The 20658-nt window shown below is 39.2% G+C and overlaps 1 protein-coding gene across 2 annotated transcripts in view; it reads left to right on the top strand.

Annotated features, from left to right (window-relative positions):
- Nucleotides 1-20658, top strand: part of NAALADL2 (N-acetylated alpha-linked acidic dipeptidase like 2) — an 882142-nt gene that overhangs the window by 857457 nt on the left and 4027 nt on the right. The gene's annotated exons all lie outside the window — the stretch shown is intronic.

The following is a 20658-nucleotide window of genomic DNA, read 5'->3' as shown; positions in this document are numbered from 1 at the left end:
TTTCAAGTTTTGCATTGCATTTTGAGCTCATCATTTTGTGGTTTCACATCATGTAACTTAATGTTTAAACAAACTTTGTTATAACATTTCTGTCAGTTTGGATCTACGAAGATTTTTGACCAGACCTGAACCAAACATGTTCAGTGGTCTTTCTGATCCTTAGAATGGGAAATGCCACAAAGACCATGCCAAATTAACTATGGTGGGTGATAAGTATCCACTTTATCATAAAACCTGCTATGATATTTATAAATGTAACACTCTGTTTTATGCTGGAGGATGGGGAGGAAATTGTAAGTTTTTCAGAATTAAATAAGTTCTTATCATTTTCTTGCCATCCTCTAAGGATAAGGAAATTCTCTCCTCTTCTCCCTCCATGCTGATGATTTGTGAATCAGATTTTTCCAATTCCAGTGTCTTCAAGTCTGTCCAAACTTGCAATTCCTTTTTTTTTTCATAAATAGCTCTTGCTACATGTTCTTCTGCCATCTCAAAACTCATTTTTTCCAAAATAGAACTACTTATCTATCTTCCTTTACCCTTCTCCTTTATGTCAGTTTTCTATCACTGTTGACAACTTCATTATGTTCTCAGACTCTCACTCCAGATACATCTTTGAGTCCTGTTACCCACATATTCCAACTGAAAGTCTTGTTATGTTGTCTTTTGTACCTCCAAAAAGTCCTTTCTAGTCAATCCTCACTGCTAAAATCCTTCTCTACATCTTAGTCATTTCTTGCCCTGTGTACTATAATCTTTTCTGCAGCCTCCCTGCCTCTTCATCTGCTTTTCCTACCTTGCTTTTCTCTGCAAGAACCTCTTCCAGATCTTGTTTACTGTAAACCTCTCCCACTACCAGGCAATCCAATTGTAGTTTGTGTTGGTTTAAATCAAAGATAATGCAATCAAATATTAGGGATTGAAAAAGTAACACACAATGCCACTAAGGCATAGCTTTTAGCAACAGGACTGTGTCCTTTCAGCTGTGCTCCTAAAAGTATGCAGTGTAGCTGCTGTTTGTCGGCTCTCCTGCCGACAAAAAACTTCTACCCCCAACGAGCGGCTTTTCACACTGCACTAGTTACAGCAAAACTTTTGTCTTGCGGGGAGGGGTTGAACACCTTTGAAAGACAAAAGTTTTGTCATTCAATTGCCATTGTAGACATAGTCTAAGATTTCCAGTTCTTGAACTACTAAAGCAGAAATAATTCACAGGAGATAAAGCAAAGATATTCAATGTGCTGAAAATATGCGAAGACAACTAGTATTTTCAAGAGACTTGAAAACTAACCACCATCTACCAGTTTAGTGTCCAAGATATTATACTTTATTTGATAAAATTGAGGTTTATTTGATAAAAATGGGATATGGGCTTTCTTGGCAGGCAATTTGCTCCAAGTCTATGCTATCAGATACCACAAAAGGATTAGAACCTGGGTTTGTGAGCTCTTTGGATTAGAATATGTGTCTTAGTCCATGTCTTGTAAATTGTTTGGATAGTAAAGACTAGTGACAATAAATAAACTATAAATCAGGTATTCAACACTTTCACAACATAGTTAAAAGTGGATTGGATCATAAAACTAAGTATACAGAGAATCTTTTGTGCAAGTACTTTCCATTTAAAAATAAATGATAAAAGCATTATAGCAATTCTTATTTGCTGATTTACCTTCTAAAGAAATAAGAGACATTACCATTTATGAAACAATTATGAGATCTGAACTTTATTGAGAACACCCACACCAAATATATATAGTGCAAACCATACAAAGTAATAATTATACCATTTCCAATTAAATCCTGAACATTCTAATAGCACTTATATAACTAATTGTAACTTTTTAAAAATTGAAATAACATTTGCTACATTCATTTTAGTTAATTCCATAATTTGAGCCAGGCTCATGTGTTGGTTTCACCAGTGGAATCTAGAGTAATTCTCTTGGAATGATAATGTCTTTGTGCTTTGTCAAAACGTCTTCTTTCTAGATTGTACCAGCCCTTACACAGATGGAGAGAGGGAGAAAGGAGACTTCCTCCCCCTTGAGTGGCCAGCAGAAGAGACAGCTATAATTATAGTTACTTCCTATTCTCCTGAGTGGTGCAAAATACCAGAAAAGGGATTAGGAGGGTCAGGGAGGAGATAAGACCATAGCCCTGCCCTCATCTGGGCCAGCCTGCTGAGCAGAACCAGTGCAGCAGAAAGAATAAGCTGTACCCCTGAATGTCACAAGAAGCTTTCCTAGACACACTGCATGCATGGCCCATGCAAGCCCTTGGGATAGTCACAGCCATGCATTTGAGGAAGCACAAGCACTGCCCTTGGAGGTGTAAATTGCCCCAAAGGAGAGGAATTGGGGTTGGACAAAGCAAGGCATTGCCCCCGCCATACCATCTTGCAGAATGGGCAGCGTGTACCATGGGAGCAGTCTGGCCCCTCCTAAAGCATAGTGTGCAGTGCGTGCACATATGTCTCCCGTGCATTGGGAGTATTGTGCTTCAGTCTTCCCTCAAGCTCCCGTTGGGGTGATGCAAACTGGTACTGTGCATTATGCATGGCTGGGCCTAACATTCAGCTGGTTTTGGAGCAATAAATTTATCATAATGTACACCAGTACTAATCACTAATCTGATAATGCTCTTACAAACTCCTATTGTGATTATAGTCTTTTCTCATTATTGCTAATCATGTCCAGTTATGCTGTTTCTTAATACTTATAGGAGGTAATACTTTCAGCATAACCCATGCTCTAAATGTCTGATCCTTTTGCACCTCTCAGAGAGCAAGGTACTGAGCATAAATTTTGGATAAATGCCATAATATAACTCTATGATCCTTCAGTGTGTCATGTTGTTGTGGCAACACAAATGGATTCTATCTGCAAACCACAAATATGTGACTAAACACAGCATGAAGTGGAATATTCATGTCTTACTTTACCCATGACTTTGGCTTGTCTCACAATTTTCTTCACATTTTAAAGAGAAATTGCCACTTAATCAATGCTGAATATTAGATAATTCAACAGTGATTTAATTATGGTTGACTTAAAAAATTAGTTAAACAGGAACATTAAAATCTTTTCAGTACTTCTGCAAGAATTAGATACTCTGAAAATTTTGGATTATCCAGTAGTTTCTGTTGAGTTTCCCCAAAGTATTCATTTTATCCTGAAATGTATGGTCTTTTGGAAAGTGTTAGCAAGAAAAGATGGGTGACATTTCCATGCTGTTAGATATTTTCATGCAGGGAAAAATATGAAAATTGTATTGATGATAACTTTGTTTTACATAAATTAATTTACCTGGTAAAATGCTCAAAAAAGTAAAATGAAAACATTTAGATATTTTTCCTGCTTGAATTTTTTTAACCTCTCCACAAAGTTGCAAATTTGTGATGGTTTGTTTTCAGCGTACAGGATGATAGATGATGACTGTAAAGAATGCTTACAAATAGCAAGTAATTGGTAAGGAAGACAATAGACATATATAATATGTATTTGTTTTGACTTTCAGCTATGCCTTTAACTGTGTTATGATTTGTTTTATTATAGGCATTATAGTAGTGCCTATGGCTCCTTCCAAGATAGGGACCTAATTGTGCTATGTCAGACCGATACTAACAGAGTTTTCCCACTCTGAAGAGCTTACAGCCTGAATAGATGAGACAGACAAAGAAGGAAGAAAGAGGTATGATATAGAAGCAGAAGATTGAGAACAGGGGGGCAGTGAGATGAAGGGTAATTGTTGCAAACAGGCCTAGCTGACTTAGGAGCCTGTTGACTTTCAATGAGCGTTCAGCTTCTATGTGGAAATGGGATTTAGCTACATATGTGCTTTTGAAAATCTTACCCTAAGTGAGTTGCCTAAGGTCACAAAGAAGAGATGTGGTAGAGCTGGGAAGTGAACCACTGTCTCCCTAAGCAACAAAACCCTATAATGCCAGATGGACAGAAAAAGCAGGCAGTTAAAAGTGCAGCTTATTCTGAGTTGTGAAAATCTCCACATGTGACTTTTGCACCTACAGCAAGCTGTTTGAAAATAAAGAATAAATAGACATGAAGTTTTACAGTGATTTTCAAGTAGAGATTGTGATGGGGTCTCTAGAGTGCAACCTGGACTGTGGTATCACTGAGCCCTCTGGCCCACTAACCTGGGCCTGTCCCTCACACTGCAATGCTGTGTCAAGCCACAAACCTCTGGTGCAGGTACTGCACTTATACGGATATCTACAGGCAGGAACACACCCAACTGAGTTACATGAATGATCTCCCAAACACTCATCAACCATCAATTGGGAGGCTCCAGCCAGTTCCCGTGAGCTCCCCAGCCTTGCACCCCAGAACTATACCATCCTGCACTGGTCAGAAGCCTGGCCAGCATAAGTTCATTACCCAGTCCTCCCCTCCCTCAGTGTGGAGTGGACACATACTAGCCTTTGTGAACTGCGCTGTGAACTGCGCTGCGCTGAGATTTTCTAAGCACGTCAACCAAAACACACAGGTGTTAGGTAAAATGCAAAATAGGTTTATTAACTACATAAAGAGAGATTTTAAGTGGCTATAAGTAGCAGGCATAGCAATCAAAGTTAAGAAATAAAAATAAAGTCACAGTCTGAGTTCTACAAACTAAGCAGGATTTGAATCAAGCAGTGTCTCACCCTGAGAGGTGGTACAAACAGGTCATTGATCCTCAGTACACAGGCGGGGACTCTTTTCCAGCCTGGGACCACCCTTCCCCACTCCAAAGTCTTTGTCCTCCAGACGTTTCTTCCAGCTGTTGATTTGGAGGGAGACAGAGGCCTAGTGATGACATGACTTCCCTTCTTCTATATTTTCTTCCAGCTTGCTGGAAAGATCTTTGTTGTGACATCTGTTAGCCTGCCCCTATGGCATATGTGCCTCACCCGAGAAGTCTCCAAGATAGTGGATTGTGTTCTTGATGGGTGTTGATGAGCCATTAATCACTGTCTGGCTACTCCATTGTTGTACCTGAAAGGCTGATTGTGGGTGTTCCCAACCTCGCAACATATTTCAGTAACACAGCAAGACTTGAAAAACTTTACATACAACGATAGCACATACAATCAAACAGGATATTAATGTTCAACAGATCAAGACTTTTACAACACCACCTCACAAGGCATACTTTGTACAAAACATATCATAATTAGATGACAGTGGTGAATATGGGGGTTCAAAGGTGGTGCTTTGAGGTAGCTTAAAGCAGACCCTTTTTTTATCTGTTACAAAAATGAAACTCTGTTGACTTTAGTGAGGTGGCAGGAATGCAGCATAGGCCTGTAGAATGAAAACTTTGTGCTTGATAATGTGTCCACAGCTAAAGTATAGCTCAGTGGAAGAAGAATTTTTAAAGAAAAAAAAGACTGCATGAAACCTGTTCTTTAAGCAAGCTCTCCATCCCTGGTTTATATCTGCTACTGCTTGAATCCTATAGTGTAGCTTGAACCCATTGTCATCTGAGACAAAACTCCCATTGATTTCAATGGTGTAGTTGAGCCTTGAGTGCTTCACTAACGTGTAATCTTATTAAGATCAATACGATCTTTTTTTCTAGTTTGCTTAGATTGACATTTGATCGCAGTGTGACTGAATGCAGTTTTGGATTACCTCTTTATGTGTACTGGCTTTAGTTTCTTTTGTCATATTCAAAGGCTTACTGTAGCAGAGTAACTCTAAAGAATTCTTGGCTTCGAAAATAATTTTGAAAGGTATATTAAAATATGAACCCAACCCTTACCTTGTATTAATCTGCATGTCTCTATTGATATCAGTGGAATTACACTGATTTATACAAGATGAGGACCTGGCCTATAATTTTTATGAAAAGGCTCAGCTGTCCCCAAAGGAAAAGTGCCTTCTGCCACCATCGAGCATCAGCATGAGGGCCAGAGACAATTGCAGCAGGAGCAAAGGGAGTGTTCCGTCCACGGGCACTGGGGCACACGTTGCCCTAGCAGTGGCCAGTTCAGATTTGGCGACATGACCTGGCCCCTAACTCTGCACAGGAAGAAGTAAGTTACTAAAGGATGGTGCAGCTTGTACAACACCCATGCATGTAGGGGAGCTTGAGGCACAGCTTCTTCTCAAGCTTAGACTTAGACTGGCCTGACATTCTGTGTTTCCCATAAAAACACTCACCATCTTGTCTCTTCCTAGCATGACTCTTTGCAGTGGTATTGTAGCTGTGCTGGTACCAGAACATGAAAGACACAAAATGGGTGAGGTAACATCTTTTGTAATATCTAGGATCGCTTTGTGCACTGGATGAGGTTCACCTCAAATGCTTCAACAACTATGTGGGTGAAACCAGAAAATCATCACACTCTTGAATGAACTCACACAGAAAAATGAAAGAAGACAAAAACACCATATTACCTGGAGGCAAACCCTTTTCACAAAACGATTCCTTCATATCTGACCTCTGTCCTTATTCTCAAAGGAAACCTGCACAACAGCTTCAAAAGACAAGCACAGGAACTTAAATTCATAACTCTGCTAGATACTGAAAATCATGGCCTCAAAAGAGAAACTGGTTTATGGCTTATGCCAATGAATTGTAACATACTAACCCTCCTTTGTCCTATGACTGCAGAGATGTTAATTGCTTGTGATGGGATGTTGAAATCCCACACTGGAGAACAAGTGATAATGAGCAGCTCTGGGCCCAGGCCACCTCACCCAGTTGCACATGCAAAGCCTGCACATTCTGGGAGTGTAGCTTAAAAGGGAAAGCAGAGCAGCTCAAAAGCGAGAAAGCAGTGGAAGGGAACAGGCCTGAACATTGGGTTACTAACAGCCCAGAAGTCCTTGTTGCCTGAGACCTGACCATACCTACTTGACCAAGGCTGGAGAGACTGGTGATTGTTTGGGAAGGTCAGAAACTTCATTTTCAGTTCAGTTCTTTAATTTATCCTGCGGGAAGGGGGCACTCAGCTGTAAGAAGTGTTTCAGAGAGGCAGTTGTTTAGCACCCCAAGGTGCAGAATGTAGCTGCCCACCACTGGGCCCTGGATGGAAGCCCAGTGGCGTGGGTGGACCCAGGCTCCCCTTCCAACACCTGAAGGTGGGACAATAATTGGAGTCCCCTTGGCAGAGAATCCAGCTGGGGAAGACCCTGAATACACAGGGGTCCAGACGGAGAAAGTCCTGAAGCCCTCCTGGGCACCAAAAGACTTCTCCATTATTGGGCTTTCCTTTATGTTTACCCTGAAAGGGGTGGACTAAAATGTGAGCCCTAAAGAAGTGACCGAACCCACAGGCTGGTATTGTAGAAGAAAGAAAGACTACCAACCACAGCCCTGCCTGACCGCTAGGTGGCACTGCCAGTGGGGGGTCATCTTCCACAATTGCCCACTTCATTTTATGTGGATTCTTGCAACGTGTTAACCCCTTAGGTTTAACAGTCTGTCCAACCTTGTATTTAGTTGTGACACTCTGGTTACCTTTTCCAGAACAGAAGAAGAGCTCTGTGATGCTTGAAAGCTTCTCTTCCACAAACAGAAGCTGGTCCAATGAAAGATATTACCTCACACATCTTATCTGTTGTATTAGTCTGGCATATTCAGCAAAGGTTTGCTTGTATATCCTTATCTGCTCTGCACTTCTGGATTTGATTTGTTTTAGTAAGTGTGGTAAGCGAAATAGAGAATTAATTTAGCTGTAAGAACGTGTTTGAACTTTAGACAAATATAGCTACAATTATGGTAACAGCAGAGTGCATACTATTATTGTATCTCCCTTTGACAGATTCAGATTTCAATGTCAAGTGGTTGACAATGGGATCTCATTGTAATTTGCAATGTATTGATGTAGATTATCATTTGTACATGGCTGAATATTGTAGGAAAATGGGAAGAAACTAACTTTTATAAGCTTTTAAATTGGAGTGGTACAGTGGGGGTGAACTGCAGCGGATGTGCCATGTTTTCTTTCCTGTCTGAAGCTAGAAGGGACTTCCTGTGCTTGAAGTGCAAGTTTGGTGGTAGTGCTGGAGGAGAAGATTCTTGGATTGGAAGAAAAAGTAGAGCTGCTCCTGAGGAGGAGAGGGGCTGAGGAATTCCTGGGCATCCAGGCTAAGGAATCACCATTATTTCTTGTTCAAAGAAGAAAGGAGCTCAAGAATTTGGAGAAGGAGGAATTCAGAAAGGAGACCTAGCAGTTCGTAACCACCAAAGGCAAGAGGTTACGGTGGCAATCTGCCTGGCTGGAGATAGATGAGGAGGGGCAGGCTTTGGCTACCAGAGAGAAGAGGACCAGGGGGAACTCCACACAGCTAGAAGTTTCCCATCAATACCAGGTCCTCTGTGTGGAAACTCTGGAAGATACCTACCAAGTATCAGCTGGTCCAAGGGAATGGAGGTATGTAGGGGACACATCTGTGAATGGCAGCTTGCCCCAACCTGTAAGAAAATCACGCTTGTCCACAAATGATTCTCCAAATGTCCAAGGAAGACAGATGATCCTTTTTAGGGATTCAGTAGAATCAAAACAACATTCTGCAAGAGATAGATGGACAACGGGACAATGTGCTGCCTTCCTGAAGCCAAGACATGAGACATAACTCTGATTGAATAGGCTTTTTAAATCAACAAGAAAGGCTCTCTTGGTAATGATTCATATTAGCACTAATGACACTGCATTACCAGATATCTCCCAGATAGTAGATTACTTCAGGGAACTCTGAAGTGTGCTGAGGAAGAAGTATGTCCAAGCAATCTCCTCTGAGATCTTTCCTCTCCCACAAGTAAAGGAAGACAGAAAGCAGAAGATTCTGGACGTGCAGCACTGACTAGGTAAGTGATTTAGGGTGGAAGGTTTCGCTTTTGTGAAACACTGGTCCACCTTCTATGGGGAGGGAGGACGGTGTCGGTTGGATGGCTTCCATCTTCATAGAAGGGGGACTAATTGTCTCGGGGGAAGGCTGGCTAGAGTGGGCAGGAGGAAAAAGAGGGAAGATATGAGTACACCATTAGCATAAAATTGAGCTGTTGAGAACACAAAATTAATCAAGGAACCAATGGACACAAAGAAGAAATTCTTTAATTGCCTGTACACCGATGTTAGGAGCCTGGGTAATAAACAAGAAATTGGAATTGCTCATTTATGAGCATAAATTTCATCTAGTTGGCATTACTTAAACCTGGTGGGATGATTCTCATTATGAGAAAGTTAAAACCAATGATTATAACCTATTTAAGAAGGATCAAGTGCACAAAATGAGAAGAGAATTAGCACTCTATGATAAAAATGGCATTACATGTTTCTGAGTCACTGCTAACTCATAAGAAAATGATTGTGAATGCTTATGGATCAATGTCCTAACAGATAACGCACAAGATGGGCTATTAGTTGCTGTCTGCTACAGACCGCCAAATCACACTAGGGAACAAGATGACTGATTCTTTGTGCACCTATCTGTAATGTGAAAGAAAACAGCTGTGTGTTCATGGGAAAATTCAATCTGAGTGACAAATGCTTGAGTTCTCATGCTGCCAATACTAAAACATGGTTGGAATTACTAAGTACACCTCTATCCCGATATAATACGGTCCAATATAACGTTAATTCGGACATAACACTGTAAAGCAGCACTCCGGGGAGACGGGCTGCTTTACCTCGTTATATCCGAATTCGTGTTACCGCAAGTGGTTCTTCTGCGCTCCCCCCCCTTACTTGCTGCAGCCCACCCCCACCCCAGCTCACCTCCACTCCGCCTCCTCCCACGAGCTTGCTGCCGCTCCGCTTCTCCCCCCCTCCCTCCCTCTCAGGCTTGCCGTGCCAAACAGCTGATTCACGGCAAGCCTTGGAGGGAGAGACGGAAGGTGGGGAAGTGGAGTGGTGGCGGCATGCTCAGGGGAGGAGGCGGAGCGGAGGTGAGCTGGGGCGGGAGGGGGTGCGGGGAGGGCCGCAGCAAGTAACCGGGGTGGGGGGGGCGCAGAGGAACCGCTCCCCGCCCCAGCTCCCCTCCACTCCGCCTCCTCCCCTGAGCGTGCCACCGCCACTCTGCTTCTCCCCCCGCCTCCCTTCCTTTCAGGCTTCCCGTGCCAAACAGCTGATTGGCGCGGCAAGCCTGGAAGGGAGGGAGGCAGGGAGAAGCGGAGCAGCGGTGGCATGCTCAGGGGAGGAGGTGGAGGAGGAGCAGAGGTGAGCTAGGGCAGGGAGCGGTTCCTCTCCCTACCCCAATATAGCACGGTCTCACCTATAAGATGGTAAAAATTTTTGGTTCCCGAGGACTGCGTTATATCGGGGTGGAGGTGTATTATAGATGACAATTTCCTAACTCAAAAAGTGTTGCATCCCAGCATGGGGGACTCCTATATTAGACTATGTCTTGACAGATAAAGAGCAATGAGGAACTGATCTAAAACTAAAAACGAATGGTAACTTAAGTAACCGTGAGCACGACTTGATCATATTTCAATGTGAAAACAGATTAAAATCCAGACCAGTGTTATATATAATTGCCGCTTTAAAAATGCCAGTTATACAAAACTAAAAACAATTATGAGCCAGATTAGCTTGGAGGAAGAATTTCATTAGAAACATGTAAATGCTAATTGGGAGTTATTTAAGAACACTTCACTGGATGTCCAAAAAGCCATAATCCCACAGTTGAGGAAGAAGCTCCTATTGGTTAACAACTGACCTGGTTTAAAGGGGAGATGAGGGCAGCTATAAAAATTAGTATAAAATAAATGGAAGAAAGGGGAAGTTGATAGTAGTGAATATGAGTACTTGTGGCACCTCAGAGACTAACCAATTTATTTGAGCATAAGCTTTCGTGAGCTACACTGAATGCATCCGATGAAGTGAGCTGTAGCTCACGAAAGCTTATGCTCAAATAAATTGGTTAGTCTCTAAGGTGCCACAAGTACGCCTTTTCTTTTTGCAAATACAGACTAACACGGCTGTTACTCTGAAACCAGTAGTGAATATAAATCAGAAGCTAGAAATTTTAGAAGATTGATAAAGGAAGCAAAGGGACACAAGGAAAAATCTATGGCCACCAAAGTTAAAGACATTAAGAAACAAGTATATTGGAAACAAAAATAATCTTAACAGTATTGGTCCATTACTAGTTGAAAATGGTAGAATTATCACTAATAAGGCAGAAAAGGTAGACGTGTTCAGTGGAAGAGCTGGAAATCGAACCCAGGACACCTGACTCCCGGGGTGTGCTACTCTTAACTACTGGATGCTGCCTCCTACTTTTTGAATTCGAATTTTTTTTCCCACTGGGAATCACCATTTGTCTTACCTGTTTTCTAAATTCCTGCAGCAGCTGCTTAACATAAGGTGAGCACCATTCGGAAAACATTCAGAGTTCACCCCCAGTCAGTTTCTTCAACGGGTAGCACAACAATTTTGAATCAGTATCCCAGGCTGAGACATCCTTCTAACAAAAAAGTTCCTTCATATTGTTCAACATGAACATATGCTGCTCTCATGTGCAATGTAATAGCACAAGATAAATCTACCAACGAGGAATGTACTCAGATTTATTGCTACTGGTAGAGGTAACTATATTTATATTTTAAATATCATTCAACAAATAACAGAAAGCATATTTGACACCATTGACTCACATGTTCCCAGCAAATAGCATATTTTAAGATACAGTTGTTAGTTTTAATTTTTAAACAATATGCCTCAATGACTCTCAAAGGTACAAATCCACTGTCCACGCACTTATGGAAAAATCCTATAGAATCTTTAAAGCAACCTATACATTTCTGTAGGAGGTATATCATTCTCTAGTCTGTTCTAGAAGATGGTTTTAAAATTCTTTAGAAAAGATCTGATACTTTTTATGGGGTTTTACACTCATTTCTAGAGAAACCTATTTAATTAATATCTATAAAACCCTACAGGGAATCATGCCTAATACATTACATAGGACTGTTCTTTAACAGTGATAAGCATCCATTTGTGAGTCCTGAAGACCATTTGCCTTCCTGATACTTCCCTTTACATTCTGATTCTGCTGTACTGTACCTGAATCTGCACTACTGAAGTCAGTGGGCATCATTCTGATTTCCTTTACCCCCACAGTAAATCAGGAACAACCCCACTGAGTTCAGTGGAAAAACCATGGGAGTGAGATCAAAATCAGGTGATACAGGAGTTACTTTGATAAGAGCAGAACTGAATTCTAAAGAACAAATTGGAGTACTGTATAAAAATGTAGGGTTTTTTTTCTATACCAGGTATGCACCAATCTGTGTCTCACTTGATGTTCAGGGATTGCTGTGAGGATTATTTACCTGTAATTAAATTTTAAAAATTGGAATTTAATGTTACTCCCCTTATGAAAGCTTAAAAATGCTGCAGCTCTCAGGAAAGTTGTTGGCATTTCAATATTTATGGGAAAAACAGTACAATTTTAGATCCCAATGCAGCATTTTGATCCATGCCGGTGGACCCCTACCCCTGCATAGAACTCCAGTGAAGTCCTTCTGTGCAGTACAAGGTGCAGAATTGGGGCTACAGATGCGAATACAATTCATTGAATGTCCATCAGGGAGAACGTTTCCTGCCAGTTGATGCAAGGCTGGCTTGAAGAGGTACATCTTACTGGGCCCATAACTGAATCAGTGATTAACTGTCAGGAAATGCTGGAGGCCATTTTTGTTGTTATAAACCATGGAAATATAAAAATGTCAACGAAAAAAGCAATTACTATTTTATGTGCTGAAAGTTAAACTGTGTGGCTGCATGTTGTTATGGATACAGTCTTCTGTTTGAAATCTTTTCTAAGGAATTACAGATCAGTGTCTTATTAACAGAAAATCACGACTTACATTCTGTTCGTTTTATGATGGTAATTGTGCTATCTTTGTCTATGCACAAGGCTAGAATGATTTGTTATATACTTTAAAACATGTAAATGCTAGTCTTTTGTCATTAACAATTAAAGAAAGAATCATATGTCCAGCTTCCTTTTCTTTGATAAATGTAAGTAAAGCTGGCCAAACTTTTTTGGTGAAATAATAAAATTCACCCCAAAATGAAGTTTTAGAATGAATGAAACTATTCACGAATTGAAATTGAATTAGGCAAATAATTCATCCAAAAAAAAATGAAACAGGTTTTTTTTTTTTTCAGAAATGCTGAAATGGTTCATTTTGACATTGCCTAAATGAATCATTTGGACATTTCATTTCAAAAGGTTTTTCAATGAAATATCAGTTCAAATTGACCTGAACAAAATTGGGTGGAGGAGTGTTTGTTTCAGTAAGAAGAACCAGAAAAATTCAGTTTCTGTTCAAAATGAATGATTTTTTTTCCTGGATATTCTGGTTTGTCCACCAAACTGAAAAAATCAGTTATTTGCTCAGCTTTAACCTGAAGGTCCAAATCCTCAACTCTGCTGAGCAGTCGAGATTTGACTTTTTATCTTGAGCTAACCACAGTGGATCTTATCCTGCTCTCTCTTTGACTAGGTTTATACCAATGAAACACCACTGTTTCATCAGTGTAGTTTGGCCTGATTACGCTGGTGTAAATAAATGGAAAATTTGGCCTTGGAAGTCAAATTCTGCCCTCATTTACATTCTTGCAATCCACTCAGTAGAATTTTGTGAGTCAAATCTGACCCTACAAGTTTTTATAATGGGGATAATGATACTTGCCTCCTTTGTAAAGCATGTTGAGATCTGTTCATGAAAAAGCACTATGTTAGAGCATGGTATTATTATTTATGCATAGAAGTGTTCATTAATTGTACTTGAATACAGTGTGGCTTTCCAGAGAGTATGGAGTATAGAGTATGTGATTAGTTTGTAAATGGACACATTTCAGCCACTAATAATGCAGTATGCAAATAAATTGGAGAACAGGCCAAGAAGAGACAGGGAGGAAGTAAGAAAGGGGGGAAGGGCCTCTTACCTTTAATCAGCCTTGCAAATATTTCATGACAGTTTACCAGCCCAAGAATAAAATCTTACTCATCCATCTTGATGAGAAAGCTAATGATATTCTTACCAGTCTATCAACAAAAATTATACACCCTGGAGCAGAATTTTGCAATATGCTGCTCTTTTGTCATCATCATGCCATTCGACAATACCATAATCATAACACTTCAGAATAAACTATTTGTAGGGCGAAAGGAAGAAAAGAAGAAAGAAGAGGAAAAGGACTGAGGTAGGAAATATAAGTGGGTGAGTAGAGGGGGAACCTTCATCTCCACCAACCTATAAAGTTTTCATAGATACAAGCTAGTATAACTATTTTTTTAAATCTCGTGAATATATAGTGCTCTAGATCCTGTAATAAATCCAGACCCCGTGAATCTGAAAATCTCAGCATGTGAATATTTATTATAATAATTTATTTGTTTATGTAACACAGCAATGCATTAGGTATTTTACAAACATGAAAGTGGACAAGCTCCCTGCCTTTAAGGAAGGTGTATTCAGAACTGAAAATTTTCATGATGATGAGAGGGGAAATAAAAAAGAATGTCAGAAATCACTTGTAGGTTGTTGTTGTTTTTTCCAGAGCATAAGTACAAATCATTCAGAGATACATAAAATGAATTTGTGAGAGTATTGAAACAGCTCTAGTCATAGCACATTTGATTATAAGTAGAACAGACGGAGATACTCATTGCACTTTCCCATAAGTGATTTTAGTGTGATCCCACTGAGACAATGTGAACTCGACTCATGGGGGACCTTTTGCTTTCTGTCACATTCCAGTGATTTAGTAATTACTTTTGGTCTGCAAAATCCAAACCGGAACCCTTAAGATAGAAGATATATGTGAACAGCACAATAATTCACCTCATATGTTCACATATATCTTACGTTACTTATGTACATGCTTGTCTCCCAAATAAAATAATCTCTTTCAGTGACAAGGTAAATACAGTAATCTACTTTTAACAGTCCAATTGCTTCAGTATAACTTCTAAAATAGTTTGGGGGTATATATTGGTCCCTATATTATGGTACAGTACATACAGCTTAGTCTGTTTTGAAAGACATGACTTATTATCAAGTGTGATTTATCACTGAGAAATGTCCTGGCATGAGGTATAATGCCTGTTAATTTCAGTTATGTAAGGAGTGGCATTCCATACCCAGTTGTGATAATGAAAATCAACATTAGAATACAAAGTCATTATTTCCATCAGTGACAGGCATGCTTGCAGACATGGAAATGACTCATTGTAAGGGCTATAGATGCCTTTCTTTTAAAATTCATTTCATATGCCCCTTTGCCTTAGTTTATTAAGACTGATTTGTCAGTTATATGAAGATGCTTTATCTCTTTCAGTAGTACTGTCTGGAGTTATTAATTAGGTGTCCTAGTGTGATGCTGTACTTTTCAGGTCACTGTGATGTGTCATTGAAACAGACCCATTAAGATGAGTGATGTGTGTTGTAATTTCATTAGTGTCATCAATAATGTATTACACTTTCCTTTTAGTAGTCTCTCTGTGTTTTGTGTGGGTCAGGCTGACTATATGAATTATATTTTTAAGATCAAAATAATTAAAGATGAAGGAAGATATTTAAACGATTAGGCAACAGGGTGGAATTAATGTTGTTTTAAAAGTGTAGGCTACAAAAATGATTTCAGTTACAGAATGTTTTAGTGATTGAATTACATAGAGTAAACGTAGGTGTCTTGGGTATGGTTCTATGTATAGCAATTGGATATCAATATTAATGCATGCAAGTGAAATGAGTAGGTATTTTTCAAAGCAGTTGTAATTTTTAATTAAAACACTTTTTACTGACTGGAAAATACATGAAAATTCAAAAACTGAGAAACATTATAGCCATTTTGTCATTTGATGAAACTTGGAGATACAAAAATGAAATACTGTTCGCTGACTCTTTGTAAAGGATTTATAAAGAGAGAATTCGTTATATGCAGCAAAAAACAGGTGGTATGGTTTGCAATGCAGAGATAAGTAATTGGAAAATATAAGATCCTGGTGAGAATCCACAGAAGAATTTTTTTTAAAGATACTTCTAATGTTACTTGTTATGCTTTTAAAGTATTGTCATAAATCACAAAAAGCTTCCACCATACTGTGCAATAGATCAACTGTTCCTAAATTATATTATTATTGCAGAAGTTAAGATCTTCTTTTACATGATGATGAAAGCTCTCCTGTCTCTTACATTCACCAGGCAACTAAAAATGCCTCATTATGTGTTGATTTGTACTCCGGTCAGTTAAGAGTATTTGTCTTAAATATAGGGCTCTCAAGCAATTAAAAAAATTAATTGTGATTAATTGCACTGTTAAACAATAATAGAATACCATTTATTTAAATATTTTTGGGTGTTTTCTACATTTTCAAATATATTGATTTCAATTACAACACAGAGTGTTGTACAGTGCTCACTTTATATTTATTTTTATTACAAATATTTGCACTGTAAAAAAACAAAAGAAAGAGTATATTTCAATTCACCTAATACAAATACTGTAGTGCAATCTCTTTATCATGAAAGTTGAACTTACAAATGTAGAATTATGTACAGAAAATAACTGCATTCAAAAATAAAACAATGTAAAACTTTAGAACCTACAAGTCCACTCAGTCCAACTTTGTTTGGCTACAATTTGCAGGAGATAATGCTGCACACGTCTTGTTTACAGTGTCACCTGAAGTGAGAACAGGTGTTTGCATGGCATTGTTGTAGCTGGCATCACAAGATATTTACGTGCCAGATGCGCTAAAGATTCATGTGTCCCTTCATGCTTCAACCACCGTTCCAGAGGACATGCCTCCTTACTGATGAGGGGTTCTGCTCGATAACGATCCAAAGCAGAGCAGACTGGCACATGTTCATTTTCATCCTCTGAGTCAGATGCCACCAGCAGAAGGTTGATTTTCTTTTTTGGTGGTTCGGGTTCTGTAGTTTCCGCTTCGGAGTGTTGCTCCTTTAAGACATCTAAAAGCATACTTCACACTTCATCCCTCTCAGATTTTGGAAGGCACTTCAGATTCTTAAACCTTGGGTCGAGTGCTATAGCTATTCTTAGAAATCTCACATTGGTACCTTCTTTGCATTTTGTCAAATCTGCTGTGAAAGTATTCTTAAAACGAACATGTGCTGGGTCATCATCCAAGACTGCTATAACATGAAATATATGGCAGAATGTGGGTAAAACAGAACAGGAGACATACAAGTCTCCACCAAGGAGTTCAATCACAAATTTAATTAACGCATTATTTTTTTAACAAGCATCATTGGCATGGAAGCATGTCCTCTGGATTGGTGTCCGAAGCATGAAGGGGCATATGAATGTTTAGTATATCTGGCATGTAAATACTTTGCAATGCCAGCTACAAAAGTGCCATGCGAATGCCTGTTCTCACTTTCAGGTGACATTGTAAATAAGAAGCAGTCAGCACTATCTCCCGTAAGTGAAAACAAACTTGATTGTCTTAGCAATTGGCTGAACAAGAAGTAGGACTGAGTGGACTTGTAGGCTCTAAAGTTTTGCATTGTTTTGTTTTTGAGTGCAGTTATGTAACAAAAAAGAATCTACATTTGTAAGTTACACTTTCACGATAAACAGATTGCACTACAGTACTTGTATGAGGTGAATTGAAAAATACTATTTCTTTTGTTTATAATTTTTATAGTGCACATATTTGTAATAAAAAATAATAATATAAAGTGATCACTGTACACTTTGCATCTGTGTTGTAATAGAAATCAATATATTTGAAAATGTAGAAAAACATCTAAAATATTTAATAAATTTCAATTGGTATTCTATTGTTTAACAGTGTGATTAATCGTAATTATTTTTTTTAATCACAGTTAATTTTTTTGAGTTAATCGCATGAGTTAACCGTGATTAATCAACAGCCCTACTTAAATAGTAGCCTGTAACCAATCTGCCATTGGAATCACTGCAGCAGAGTGAAAATGTGTTAAGATCCCAGTAGATGTTCATAAAGATAAACAATCTGTTTTATTCATGTGGCTTGTTTACAGTAAATTTTAATATTCAAGGTGGGTGTGGTAAAGATAGGTCCCTATATGCCTCAAAAATGTACTTTCTAATTGACCTCAAAGTCTTGCCATCTTTAGGTTGCCATCTCTTCTCTATGGGCCATATCCGTGGCTGATGTAAATTTTCATAGCTCCACTGACTTCAGTTGACATGTAAAGATTTACACAAGTTGAAGATCTGGTCCTATAGCTTTATCTAGGTACCTAAATCCAGACTACAGTGCCAAAGCTTTTAGGTACTTAGGATGAACTCCTGGCTCTACCGAAGTCAATGAGAACTCCCATTGACTTCAACAGTTTAAAATTTATCCCTTAATGCCATCGTTATGTTTCATTGCTTGGCATAATTTAACCTTTTTTTTAAAAAAGCCATTGTTGAAATAATTTTAAATTATCGGTGTTATTTTCCTCTATTTCATGTAAAGGATGCTTTAGTGGGGAGAGAGCGTACAGTGAGCTGCTTCTTCCCACCTCACACAGTGCCAGACAGGACTGCAACATACCCGTCAAGAAGGAAGGTGACTGGCTTCTGTGCTGGCCACTGCCCACAGGGTTGTGTGGCTTGATGGTTTGAGAGTATGACCAGGCATTCAGTCTCCCCAGTATGTATCTGTAGTATGTTGTGAACATTACATGAGGGGGGCATGCACATATCCTCTGAAAGCAGAAGCCTTGACTTCAGGGCAAATAGGATCAAGCCCTCAAGGAGTAGTAAGGTATGCTACATAACTCATTCTCCTGTGACTTCCCTGAGGGCATGACTGCTCTGGGACCCAGTGCAAGGCTGTCAGTGCTCCCTCAACTCACCTTAAAAAAAAAAAACACCTCTCTAGCTATCAGCATGCACCGATTTCACTCATTATACTACACAGTAGTCCTGTGACTACATGCAGCATAATCCAGTCACCTTTGAATTTATGGTACATCCTTTTCACATGTAACAGAAGCATGTTAAACAGATCTTTGAAGTGGGCACTGCACAGTTTTACTTATACCGTTTCCCCTCCCCCTCGCCCCTCCCACAAACATGTTGATAATGATTATTTTTTGGGTGTAGCACTCAAAATATGCTAGGTGCTGTCCTGTTGGAGGATACCAAGATTATCAGGTTTCTGAGGGGTAGCCGTGTTAGTCTGTATCAGCAAAAACAACGAGGAGTCCTTGTGGCACCTTAGAGACTAACAAATGTATTTGGGCATAAGCTTTCATGGGCTAGAACCAACTTCATCAAATGCATGGAGTGGAAAATACAGTAGTGGGTTCTAGCCCATGAAAGCTTATGCCCAGATAAATTTGTTAGTCTCTAAGGTGCCACAAGGACTCCTCATTGTTTTTACAAAGATTATAATTCCTATAGCACCATGCTAATTATTGTTTGGGTATATAATATTCCCTGTAAGAGCAAATGAATTAGAAATAGGTAAGGCTAGTAAGAAATACATTTTAAAAGATCTGAGATGTTTCATGTACTTGGAAAATGTCACTCTTTATTTATATCATTTTGTTACACACTGCTATACTCAAAACACTACTGAACAGAAGTGGCTGTTCTGAGTTGCCATTTATCCTGCCACTTCATTACCACTCCCTCTTGTAGACTGGTAATTAGAAGACTCTGATAGTAATCTGCAAAAGATACTCTTTTGTAGTCTTCTGTCTTCCAGGTGAGTATCCATGGGAGTTTTATTACTAATTTGGAGTTGCCACTGGGCCTGTCTTGTAATTAAGTTACTAATGTAGTGTCTCGGCTGTCCTGCTTTCTTTGTTACTTGTTTTCATGTTCATGCTATGGGATTTCTTCCTCCCTGTGTTTTTCTGGATATAGTCCTGCATAGAATCACTTATGGCCTTTTTATCTGAAACTTTACACACTTTGGTTTGCAATCAAAGGAGCCACTAGGGTAGAGTTTTGTGATATTTACATGATTATCTAATTGGTATAATAATTACTGCATTTACTACTGCATTTAGATAACATTTATAGCCTGCTTTTAAAGACCTACAGAAGTCTCATGAAAACCACTGAATAGCTTTAATTTCAGTCTGCAATACCTTACACAGACAAAGTTCCCAAAGAATCTGGTAGTAGGTTTGCCTGCAATAGCAACTTCAGGATTGGATTCTGTATAAATAATTCTGCTCATGTTTTATGTTGTCTGTATTTCTCTTTGGTTATTTTTTTTTTTAATTCCTAAGGATGTTGCCTGAAAACACAAGTTTTTGTTTTTTAAGAGTTTTGCTGTTCCTTTAGTGTATTCTCCGTCTTAAGTCTACGATATTAAAGATAGTTGCACTGGTGATGATGTCACAGAAGACTATGGGTGAAATAATGTTCCTGCTATAGTTAGTGAGAGTTTTGCCATTGTCTTCAGTGTGACCAGGATTTCTCCCTACTGTGACATTGAAGTGGGAAATAAGCAACAGGAGCAGAAAGGAAAGAAAATATTTCTTTCATATATAGGCTCCCTAGTAATAACTAAAATCTTTTAAAAGGGGGAATAAACGCAATCCCGCTGAGAACATGAGATACTTCAAGAGAGGTGTTATGGGCCTAAGCGTGTGAGTTCAATTGAATCCTGAATAACTGAGTGGGCAAGGAAGAGTTTGGGTGTTCTTCCAGAGGATCTGTAAATGTTTTTA

The sequence above is a fragment of the Chelonia mydas genome, chromosome 9 (genome assembly GCF_015237465.2).
Source record: "Chelonia mydas isolate rCheMyd1 chromosome 9, rCheMyd1.pri.v2, whole genome shotgun sequence".
Lineage (NCBI taxonomy): Eukaryota > Metazoa > Chordata > Testudines > Cheloniidae > Chelonia > Chelonia mydas.
This window is presented reverse-complemented; position numbering and strand designations above follow the sequence as displayed.